Genomic DNA, 10,777 nt, shown 5'->3' with positions numbered 1-10,777 from the left:
AAAAAAAAAAGCAACATTCAGGATGGAGGAAAAGACAAAGACACCTGTAGATAAAGAAAAAACAAGAGAACTTGTGGCCAGCAGATCTCATCTAAAAGAATAACCAGAGAAGGCGCCTGAGTGGCTCAGTCGTTGGGCGTCTGCCTTTGGCTCAGGTCATGATCCCAGGGTCCTGGGATCGAGTCCCACATCGGGCTTCCTGCTCAGCAGGAAGCCTGCTTCTCCCTCTCCCACTCCCCCTGCTTGTGTTCCTGTTCTCACTGTCTCTCTCTGTCATATAAATAAATAAAATCTTTAAAAAAAAAAAAAATAACCAGAGAATGTTCTTCAGACAGAAGGGAAATGAGGCCAGAGTTAACACAGAAAACTCAGAAATGAAATAAAACCAACAGAATCAGTAAATACCTGGGTGAATAAAACTGACCATTCTGTTTCTCATGAGTTCTTTCAAACAATTTGGAAGGCGGAAAGCAAACGCTATAACCTCATCTAACAGTGATTACACCACCACCACATGTAGATATTCCACACGAAAACCAGGCGACACCGGGAGAAGGCAAAGTGACCCCATACGGGGGCAACAAAGATTCTTTGCCTGACCAGCCTGTAGTCAGGCTCCCCAACCTTCTCCTAGGCCATCTGGGCTCCTCCTGTAAAATCCAGTTCTAGCAAGAACCTTGCTACATTAGTTTAGCAAGAGTCCCCCACCCTGATACCTGGTCACCCTCAAATCTGCTATCACCCCCAGGTGACATGTGATCACCCCAGCCTGCCCTCAGCAGAGATCTTGTCAGATCGGTTTAGCCAGACTCCCCACTCAGCCCTGATGTGTCTCCTCAGCAAGTGTCCACCCACTGATCCCACCTGCTGCTTGGGAGTGAATGTCCACTGGGCCTGCTGCATTCACAGTTGTGAAACCCCACTGTAGGGGCCCTACAGCTACCCCAGTAGTCCTTAATAGAGTTCGCCTTGCCGCCTTCAATAAGGGTCACTGAATGTTTTCTCTCTGACTGTAGGAATTCTACATCTTCGGGGAGTGTTAAGTGCTGAATCTAAGTAGGTCTCAAAAAGTGAAGTATGTATATTGTAGTCCCTAGAACTACTAAAAAACTGTGTAAGAGCAAACGGTCAAAAACTCAGCAGGTAAATGAAAATGTAACACTAAAGAATGAGTCCAAAGAGGCAGTGAAAGGGAAGCTGAGCAACGAGGAACTGAGCAGACAAACCATGAGGAGGTAATAAATGGTGGCAGGTGAGGTTCAAACATTTCAGTAATCAGGTTAAATGTAAGTACAGCTCTAAACACACCAATTAAGAGATTGCCAGACCGGACTGAAAAACCATACATGATCCAACCCTATACTGTCTATAAGAAACTCACTTCCAGGACAGTTACCCAGGCAGGTGAGAAGCAAGGGGATGGGACCATATAGACCACAGAACACCAATCAAAACAAACAATATTGACTACAGCTTTATTAACACCAGACAAAGTCAATGTAAGAGCAAAGAACAAGCAGGATCACCTGACAATAGAACGGTCAGGTCACCAAGAAAACATAACAACTATAAATGCGCATTCACCAAGAAAGAGACTTTCAAAATACACCAGCAAAAATCCAAAAGCAGAAACAGACAATTATGGTGGGAGAGTCACCCCCCGCTCCCCCCCACCCCATGCTAGAAATGGTCAGATGCTCGGGGACGAGCGGGGCCGGGCACCGCCGACCACCTCCGACCACATGCATGGGACTGACATCTGCGTTGCAGCCTGAACCAGCAGCATGTGCATTCACCGAGAAGGCCATGTTTTGGGACACACACACGCCTTCACAAATTTAAAAGAACTGGAATCCTATCCAGTATGCTTTCTGACTATAACAGAATTAAACTAAAAATGAGTAACAGGAAGATATCAATCTCCAAACACTTGGAAAATAAACAACACACTTCTAAATAATTCATGAGTCAAAGAAGAAGTCTTAAGGGAAATAAGAAAATCAGAAAATATTTTGAACTGAATGAAAATGAAAACACATCAAAATTTGCGGGGCTGAGGGGGGCAAGTCCCAACAGTGCTGCAGGGAGATCTGCACCAGTAAATGCGTGAACTGGGAAAGGGAAAAGTAACAGAGAAAACTCAAGGAATCCACAAAAAAGTTCTTTGAAGAAGGCTCAATAAACAGATAAACTTGTAGGAAGAATAACAAAGAAAGAAGACACAAACTGTCCATGAGAGAAATGGGAAGGGCCCTATTGCAGATCACATAGGCACGCAAAGATTAATAAGGGGACACCGTGAGAAACACTATGTGCATAAATTCAACAACCTAAATGGAGTGTTTTTCCTCAAAAACCACACTCTACCAAAATTCACCCAAGATGCATTAGATGACCTGAGTAGTCCTATAACCATTACAGAAAATGAATTAATAGTTAAAATCTTCCAAATAGGAAGGCTCTAGGCCCAGATGGTTTCACTGGTAAACTCTATTCAACATTTCAGTAAGTATTTAATACCAGTTACAGGCAGTCTCCTCCAAAAAGCAGAGGAGGAGGGAATAATTCCCAACTCATTTTATGATGCTAGCATTACCCTGATACCCAAACAAGACAAAAAAGCACAACAAAAGTAAACCTCAGATGTAAAGAGCCTCAGCAAAATGCTAGCAGACCCAATCCAGCACATATAAAATAAATGATATACCACAAGCAAGTGGAGTTTGTCTCGGGAATGCGAGCCTGATTCAATACTAGAAAATCAGCCAACATGATCTACTATATCAGCAGCCTAATGAGAGAAAAATCAGTTGATGTAAAAAAAGCATTTGCAAATATTTCATCCAGGAGCACCTGGGTGGCTCAGTTGGGTTAGCATCCGAGTCTTGATTTTGGCTCAGGTCGTGATCTCAGGTTGTGAGACTGAGCCCTGTGTTGGGCTCTGTGGTCAGCACAGAGTCTGCTTGAGATTCTCTCTCCCTCTCCCTCTGTGAGACTGTTGTGAGACTGAGCCCCGTGTTGGGCTCTGTGGTCAGCACAGAGTCTGCTTGAGATTCTCTCTCCCTCTCCCTCTGCCCCTCCCCCTCCTCTAAAAAAAAAGAAATATCTCATCCATTCATGATAAAATATCTCATCCATTCATGATAAAACTCTGCATATCATAAGTAGAATGGAATCTACAAAAGTCTGCAGCTAATGTCATATTTAATACTTTTACCATTCAACATCACACTGGAAATCCTCATCAGGTAATTAAGGCAAGAAGAAGAAATGAAAACATACAGATTGAAAAGGAGGAAGAAAACTGCTCCTACTTGGAGAAAACATGATTGTTGATATAAAAAGTCCTAGAAAACCTACAAAAACCTACAAAAATACCTTCTAAAACTAAAAAGGGAATTTAACAAGACTACTAAAGGATACAAAACCAATACACTAAAATTGATCGTATTTCTATATGCCAGCAATGAACAGTTCAAAAACAAACAGACAACTCCACACCTACAATAACTGAAAAAGAAGGAAAGGAGGAGGATGGCGGGAAGGAGGAGAGAAGAGGGATACCTGGTTATAAGTCTAGCGGGACACGAAACACACACCAAAACAGATCTAAGTGCGTGCAGAGGCATACCATGTTCATGGATCAGAAAGACTCGGCAGAGCGAAGATGTTAATTCTCCCTAAACTGATTTACAGATTTAATGCAGCCTAAAAAAAAATTTTATTTTTATTTTTTTAAAGATTTATTTGAGAAAAAGAGAGCATGCACACAGAGGGAGAGGGAGAATCAGCCAATGGCAGATGCTTAACAGACTGAGCCACCCAGGCACCCCAGATTTAATGCAATTTTGATCAAGATCCCAAGAGGACTTTTATAGATATAGACAAGCTATTTATAAAATTGGTATGGCAGGCCAGGCGCCTGGGTGGCTCAGGTCATGGTCCCGGGGTCCCAGGATCGAGCCCCATGTCAGGCTCCTTGCTCAGCGGACAGTCTGCTTCTCCCTCTGCCCCTCCCCCTGCTCATGCTTGTTCTCTCTCAAGTAAGTAAATGAAGTCTTTTAAAAAAAATTGGTATGGCAGATAAAATAACTAGAATAGCTAGAACTGTGAACGAGAAGAATAAAATTGGTGGCATGGCGCCGTCGTTCTGAGACTCACCGTAAAACCACAGGAGTTAGTTAGGACTGGTGTTGGCAGAGAAAAAGATGCACAGACCAATGGAGAACATATAACCTAAGTATAGACCCTGCTGAAATACGTAGCACCCATCACAAGTTCAAGAAAGCCTGAGCCTGGGCTGTTTTCACAGGGGACTCCTGTCTTTGGGCATGTGCACCCCTGCACGAGGCCCCCCCCCCATTTTACTCCGACCAGGGGCCATGCTAGAGAACCTCCAGCACTAGAATGAAGGCTTCCTCATGGGAAGGAGCCTGAATGTCTTCTTCTCTATCAGCAGAAGGTGTTGCTGGAAAGCCCCCTGACATCTGCCCAAGTTCATGATAAGGGGTCTGCTCCAACCTTCTGTGGAGAAAGGCGTGGGGGAAGGAGGTGCAGGAAGGCAGGCACGTGGGCTATGGGCCAAGGGGGCCGGTGAGGAGGGGCAGGACCCATAGCAGAGCTCTTGAGCCTAGAGGCCCCTGGGTCCCTCCTTGGCTGTGGGCTCCCACTGTGTCCTGATGAATGGCTGCCTCCCCCTGGCTGCCCACTGCTCAGGCCTCAGGACGTGGGTTGGACTGGAAGGACCTGGACATTCACGCAGGGATGAGGCCCATGGCAGGAAGGAGCATGCCTTTCAAGGGTATCTGGGGGCAGGCTCTGGTTGTCGGGAACAGGGAGGCACAGCACAGGGCAGCTAAGACCTTGCAGATGTTCATGGGGCACATCAGGGCCCCTGGCCTTCCTCTTCCTTGTGAAGCTTCCCCGTTCAGGGCAGTGCCACCTCCTACCTGGTCCTTGCTAGGGAGGGGGTAACCCACTGCATCCCAAGACACAAGGGACACACGGCTGATGATGGTCTGCTGTTTGTCTAAGGTGAGTGCCTTCGTGGGGGCAGTTGGGCTCCCCGCCCACAGCAGGACCAGCGCATGTCCAGGCCCTATGGCCCTCGCCCCCAGTCCTCGCCCTGCCGCGGGTCACGTACAGCAGCTGGTGGTACACGGCCATGACAGATGGCACTGACAGGCAGGACGGGAGAAGATGCGGGGGGGAGCCCAGGAGATGCTGGTGGCCGTCGGGAGGAGAGGCAAGCCAGCAGGCTGTTGTCCAGAGCGACAGCTTGCATATGGATAAACACAAGATAATTAATTTTTTAAGGGGAAATAAAGGGAAGCAGAGCTCGCTACCGCTGCCCTGCTCCAGCCCGAACAAAACACGCGGTATCTCCACGTCCTCAGCCAGAGATGTTTCTACGTGAAGGCTGGCGGGTTACATTCAGTTATGAAGCTATTTGTCTACGGATGGACCGCGGTGCTGCTGGTGAGGGCTTGGCTCTCTGGAAAGTGAACACTTGGAAAATAGATAAACGGATACAGACAGCGTGTGACGTGTTCACGGAGTTAAAAGGCGAAGGCAGCGGGCAGCCACGGCATGTGCAAGATGCACCACGGCAAACAAAGCCATTGGGTCCTGCGGGCAGATGTGGCATTCACCACGGCCCAGCAGGGAGATGAGACAGAAGCCAGAGGAAACCGTGAAGGGGGAGCGGGGGGCCTGTCCAGGTAGGGGAGAGGGGAGCCCGCGCTTCCAGCGCCCCGAGTCCTGCCGGAGAGAGCGCAGAGCTGTGCACGGCAGGGACAGTCACCAACCAGCCACAGCCGGGGCAACCCCATGATGGGGCCACGGATGAGACACGATGGTTTCCCCACACGAGGACCAACAGTGGGAGCCCAGACCGTGCCCTGCAGGGTGCACATGCATGCCCGGCCGGGTGTGATGAGAGCCTGGGACAAGTGAGCCACCCTCCTGGGCTGCCACGGCCTTTCGTGGACTCAGGCACTGCCCCGCTCCCACGGCCGCTGGCAGACACAGGCCCGTGCGCCTGAGAACAAACGTTGGCTCTCCCTGCGGTCTGGGAAGCAGTGCTGGGCCCAACCCCTGTCCGCTCCTGCCTTCCCCAGGGACTCCCCTCTGCAGGGCAGAGCCCCCAGAGCCCCCCGGCCACTCACTCCTGATTGCTGGTGCTGGGTTCTGGCCAGAGAAGCACCAAGGGCTCCCAGGCTGCGCAGGCCTGGGGGACACCTTGCCCCGCACCGCCTCTGGGCGTCATCGCCACCAACACCCGTCTCTGGACCCCGGTGGCTCCAGGGGACACTGTGTCCAGCCCAGAGTGAGGCTGGATGAAGAAGGCAGGCATGGGAGAACTTGAGGCCGAGGTGCCCACGGCAAGTTGGCCCAGGGGAGGCTTTCAGGGAAGGTCTCCTGGGCACCTCTGTGCTCCCCACTCGCCGTCAGCGCCCGGCACGCTCCTGCTCAGGTGTCCCTGTCCCTCTCTGAGAAGTGTGGACGTCACGCCTGTCACTCAGGCCTAAGGTGGCCTTGCCAAGCTCTGGGTCCCCTCACTGTGAAGAGCAAAGGCGCCACCTGAGCCCAGACAGAACCTGAGTGAAGGCCGCACACCTGATGTCGCTTGGTCAACAGACACGAGGAGCACACGGTGGTGGATGAGAGATCCCCGGGATATGACATGGGCCATCCCGCACCCCGGCCACATGAGGGACACCCACTGGAAATGGAGGGGTGGGGGCAGGGCACGTGGATGGCCGGCTGTTCCTCATACTCTTAGTTTTCCAATTTTTCTGGAAGTTTGAAATTATTTCTAACTAAAACTTGAAAAAAACTGAAAAATCATCTTCAGCCATCCTGACTTCTGAACGTTAAATCCGTCAGTCCTCAGAAGTCTGGGCTGTACTGAGAATTTACGTATCACAGGAGGACTGAGGTTTGTCGGGCAAATGCCGTGTCCAGAGAGGACGTCCACACTTCAAGCAACATGTTCCAAGTCCTGTAAACAGAGTAGATCCTGGCTTTGGAGAGGTCATCCCTCTACACCTCACCACGTGTGGCTCCTCCCCCTCATTAATGACCGAGGTCCCCAACGAGACAACAGGTTAGCTCGTTTCCACTGCGACACGTCATGAAAACAACACAAACATGCTTCCTTCAGGATGGCCTGAGCCTGCCCGGGTTCATGCACACACCATGGTGTCGACGGGCTCCCGGGAAAGACGCGGTCATGAGCAGCTCTCGTGGAGGGGGCGGGGAGCCAGACAGAAGCTGCCCATGGGCCACTCTCCCTCCACAGGTCCCAGGGGTGACAGTGACAAGTGTCTGAGTCCCCACTCTGAAAGGACAGAGGGAGGGAGATGCAAGGTGAGCACGGCCCTCGCGGACAGCACGCACGAGGCCCGAGTCCCATGGTCCGGACGAGGGGTCGGTAACTCAAGCCACGGCTGGCGGTTCCTGCCAGCAAGACCAAGGGAGAGAGGGCAGCCTCCCCGGTCACAGGGCCGCACGTGGGGACCCTGAGGCCTGCATGTGGTCATCGAGGCAGCTCTGTTCTGGATGGTCACACTGATTCCTTGAGCAAGCTGGGAATGTTCTAGAACACACAGCAGGAGCCCTGAATCCCCCGTCTTCACATTTAGACAGAGGTGTGCGCATGGCGCGCCCTGTGGGGAGGGACTCTGGCTCCCTCAATCCCTCCCGTCCCCACGACCCCCAGGGCCACCCTGGGAGCACGCGCTTCCTTCTGTCTGTCAAGGGCCGGGGCTGCAGGTCTTCCTATTTAAGTGCATTCCAGCGCTGAGCGCTCTTCAGATTGCAGCAAGTAAAGACGGACGAGGAGCAGTCAGGCGGGCGGGCTGCACCCCAGCTGCGAAGCAGGTAGATTTCGTTGTAATTGCAGGGGGAGATGCGCCCCGCGTGCGCCTGGAGGCCAGGTCGTCAGGGGAATGGCACCTGGGGGATGCAGAGGCAGGCGATGCTATCTGTGCTGCTGGCTGGGGACTGACCCACACGCCGTGACAGACCAGGGTCCCTCGAACTCCCCCCGGCCATCCCCGACCCAGCAAACAGGCTGGGTGTCCAGACGGGGAGGCAGCCCATCACCGCACGGATCGCAGGCGCAGGTGACCTGGGTGCGAGCACATCCGCGAGGAGGCGGAGGACTGAGGGCGCAGGCCATGAGCCAGAAGAGGACTTCGAGGTGTGGCTGAGGCTGACAGCCTGGAACAGCCGTGTTGAGGCAGAAGCCCAAGCGGAGGGTGGTCAGGGAGCAACAGCTACGGCTCAGGGCCTCCAGGCTGTCCTGGAGAGAGGCGGGCATCTGCCCGAGGGCAGCCGGGAGCCTGCCCGCACACCACGGAGGGAGCAAGGGTGGGCCTGGAGGCCTGTCACGACCGGGCAGCAGAGGCCTCGGGAGCCCGGCGAGGTGCCACAGGCTGGCCCTCCACCCGTGGCCCAGGTGAGGGGTCTTGGGCAGACGGAACACCTCCTCCTTTTTTTTTTTTTTTTTATTCATGAGAGACAGAGAGAGAGAAAGGCAGAGGGAGAAGCAGGCTCCCAAGGAGCAGGGAGCCCGATGCGGGACTTGATCCCAGGACCATGAGATCATGACCTGAGCCGAAGGCAGACGCTCAACCATCTGAGCCACCCAGGCGCCCCGGAACACCTCTTTCTTGACGTCACTGTGAACGTTACCGTAGGATTACACCGAAGACCACCCCGTTCCACCCACGTGCTTGGCAGTCTCCTTGACTCCCCACTTGAGACACGGACACCGAGGCCACAGGCGAGGCTGGTGCCGAACGGGAGAGCGGGGCTGCAGGGAGAGAGAAGCCGCTCACTCCTCGTAACAGAGATCCCTTACACGGGAGTCCAGCCTGCACATCGGCTTAGACAAAGTAATCTCTTTTTAAACCAAAATTCCAGCTCCCGCCAACCCCAATGTCTTCTGATTACCATTCGCTTACGACCAGCAGATTGTAACTATTAGAATCTTCACTAAAGACAATAATCTCCCCTTCTCCCCCTGCTTCACCCTTGTTGACTCAGAGTATCGGTGAGAGCCACCACTGAATCCAGCGGCCGGGGGCAACCTTCGTGTTCGGGGCTCTGTGAGTCGCCCACACTGGCCTCGCAAGGCTCCCAGAGCTGGCCACACCTGCCCTGCGTTCACTGAGTGGGGACAGGGCCCCACCCGCACAAGTTTTAACCAGATGGCGCCTACAACAACCTGTTTTAACAAGGGCTGTTCTGAGGCTGTCACGACCCGCCTCGCAGCGTCCCTGGTGGATGGAGCCTGGGGGGCAGCGGGGCAGAGCCCTGGAGGTTGGGCCCAGCACTGTCCACACGGCCACAGCGCCCAGAAACACCACCAGCCAGCACCTTTGCTGTCCAGGAGAAGCCGTCCCCGCGCGGTGGGGGCTCCACCCCCAAAGCAGAGACCCTCACCCTCTGTGGCTGGCCTGCTGGGCGGTCACGGCCACGTGATGCCTGCGTGCTGCCCACTGAGCTCAGAGAGCGGCCCACCTGCGTCTCCTTTTCATTTCCTTCCGCGTGGAGCACATAGGGGCAGCCCTCCTTCTTCGGATTTTCTGAGACGATGCGCACCTCGACGCCCGGCAGCGGGGTCCCCACAGAACCTGCAGAAGAGAGAGGACAGGGCTGCAGAAAAAGCAGACCCCGGAGCCACGGGGACGGGGCTCCGCAGCGGCCAGCACTCAGCCGCCCATGGCCTGCGAGGCCCGGCTCCGAATGCTCCAGAGCTCCATCACCTTGGGGAGGCTCTCGGTGCCCAGGCTGGAGGCTGGGGTCGCTGCCGCATCCCCGCTAGCAGCTGGCTGTGCAGTAAGAGCGCGGGTGACGGTGGACTGTCCCTGGGGGGCACGAAGAGCACCTGTGCCCAAGAAGGCCCAAGAGGGACGGAGCTGTCAGGTGGAGAATGCCACCAGCATTCTGGTTCATTTATTAGGCACCCACGGTATGCTCAGTGTATTCATCCCACCCGGAGCACCCGGTGGAGCGGCCTGCTGCGCCCCGAGTCCCCACGGCCACTCTAACAAAGGACCAATGTGGGCAGAGGTCCTGACACCAAATGCTCAGTAGCTGTGAGGACTCACATCAAGGCTTCAGGCCCTTTATTTAACCACTGGCATCGGTGAGGATCTGGCCTGGGACAAGTGCCTGGAAGGCTGACTCCACAACTCAACATCTGCTCAGGATTCTGGGATCCAAACTCCTGGGAAGGTCAGCTACATGGGCCTCATGTTGCTAGAATATGGCACCACACTGTCCTTGTGGCCTGTCTTCTGCATCTGAGGTCCTGGTGGGGGGAGGTCAGGGCTGTAACCAGAGGGCTCTCGGCTGTCCCACATCCTGGTGGCCTCGTGCCTCCACTCTGGTCAGGAGCCCATGTCCCTGCCTGGTGGGAAACACACCGACCAGCTCCCTCCCGTCCCCGTCTTGTTTTGTTTCCAAAGATTTTAAGTATCCAAGTTAAATCTGTACGAGATACAATTATTCATCACAAAGTACATTCTGCACATTCACGATGCTGGGCAACCATCACTGCCATCTAGTTCCAGAACTTTCCAACACCCAGAAGGAAACCTGAGCCATCAGCAGCTCCTCTACCCCCCACCCCCCGACCCCTGCCTGCGTGGATCTGCCTGCTCCGGACTTTTCCTATGGAGTCTGGGACACGGGCCCTCCCCAGTCCTCTGGCGGTGCATCTGCTCGCAGCCTGTGACCACACAGGCCCCAGCCAGCCGGGAAG

At 53.8% G+C, this 10,777-nt stretch overlaps 1 long non-coding RNA gene across 1 annotated transcript; it reads right to left on the bottom strand.

The window, feature by feature from the left end:
* Positions 1 to 227: 227 nt before the first annotated feature.
* Positions 228 to 10,546, bottom strand: LOC102740023 (uncharacterized). Its single transcript, XR_014141980.1, has 3 exons — positions 10,122 to 10,546; positions 8,672 to 9,644; positions 228 to 8,491 (listed from the first exon to the last, which is right to left on the bottom strand). It is a non-coding gene; the product is annotated as an uncharacterized LOC102740023 (long non-coding RNA).
* Between the last annotated feature and the right edge of the window lie 231 nt (positions 10,547 to 10,777).

This window comes from Leptonychotes weddellii, unplaced genomic scaffold (genome assembly GCF_054177405.1).
Source record: "Leptonychotes weddellii isolate Sample4059 unplaced genomic scaffold, ASM5417740v2 HiC_scaffold_2052, whole genome shotgun sequence".
Lineage (NCBI taxonomy): Eukaryota > Metazoa > Chordata > Mammalia > Carnivora > Phocidae > Leptonychotes > Leptonychotes weddellii.
This window is presented reverse-complemented; position numbering and strand designations above follow the sequence as displayed.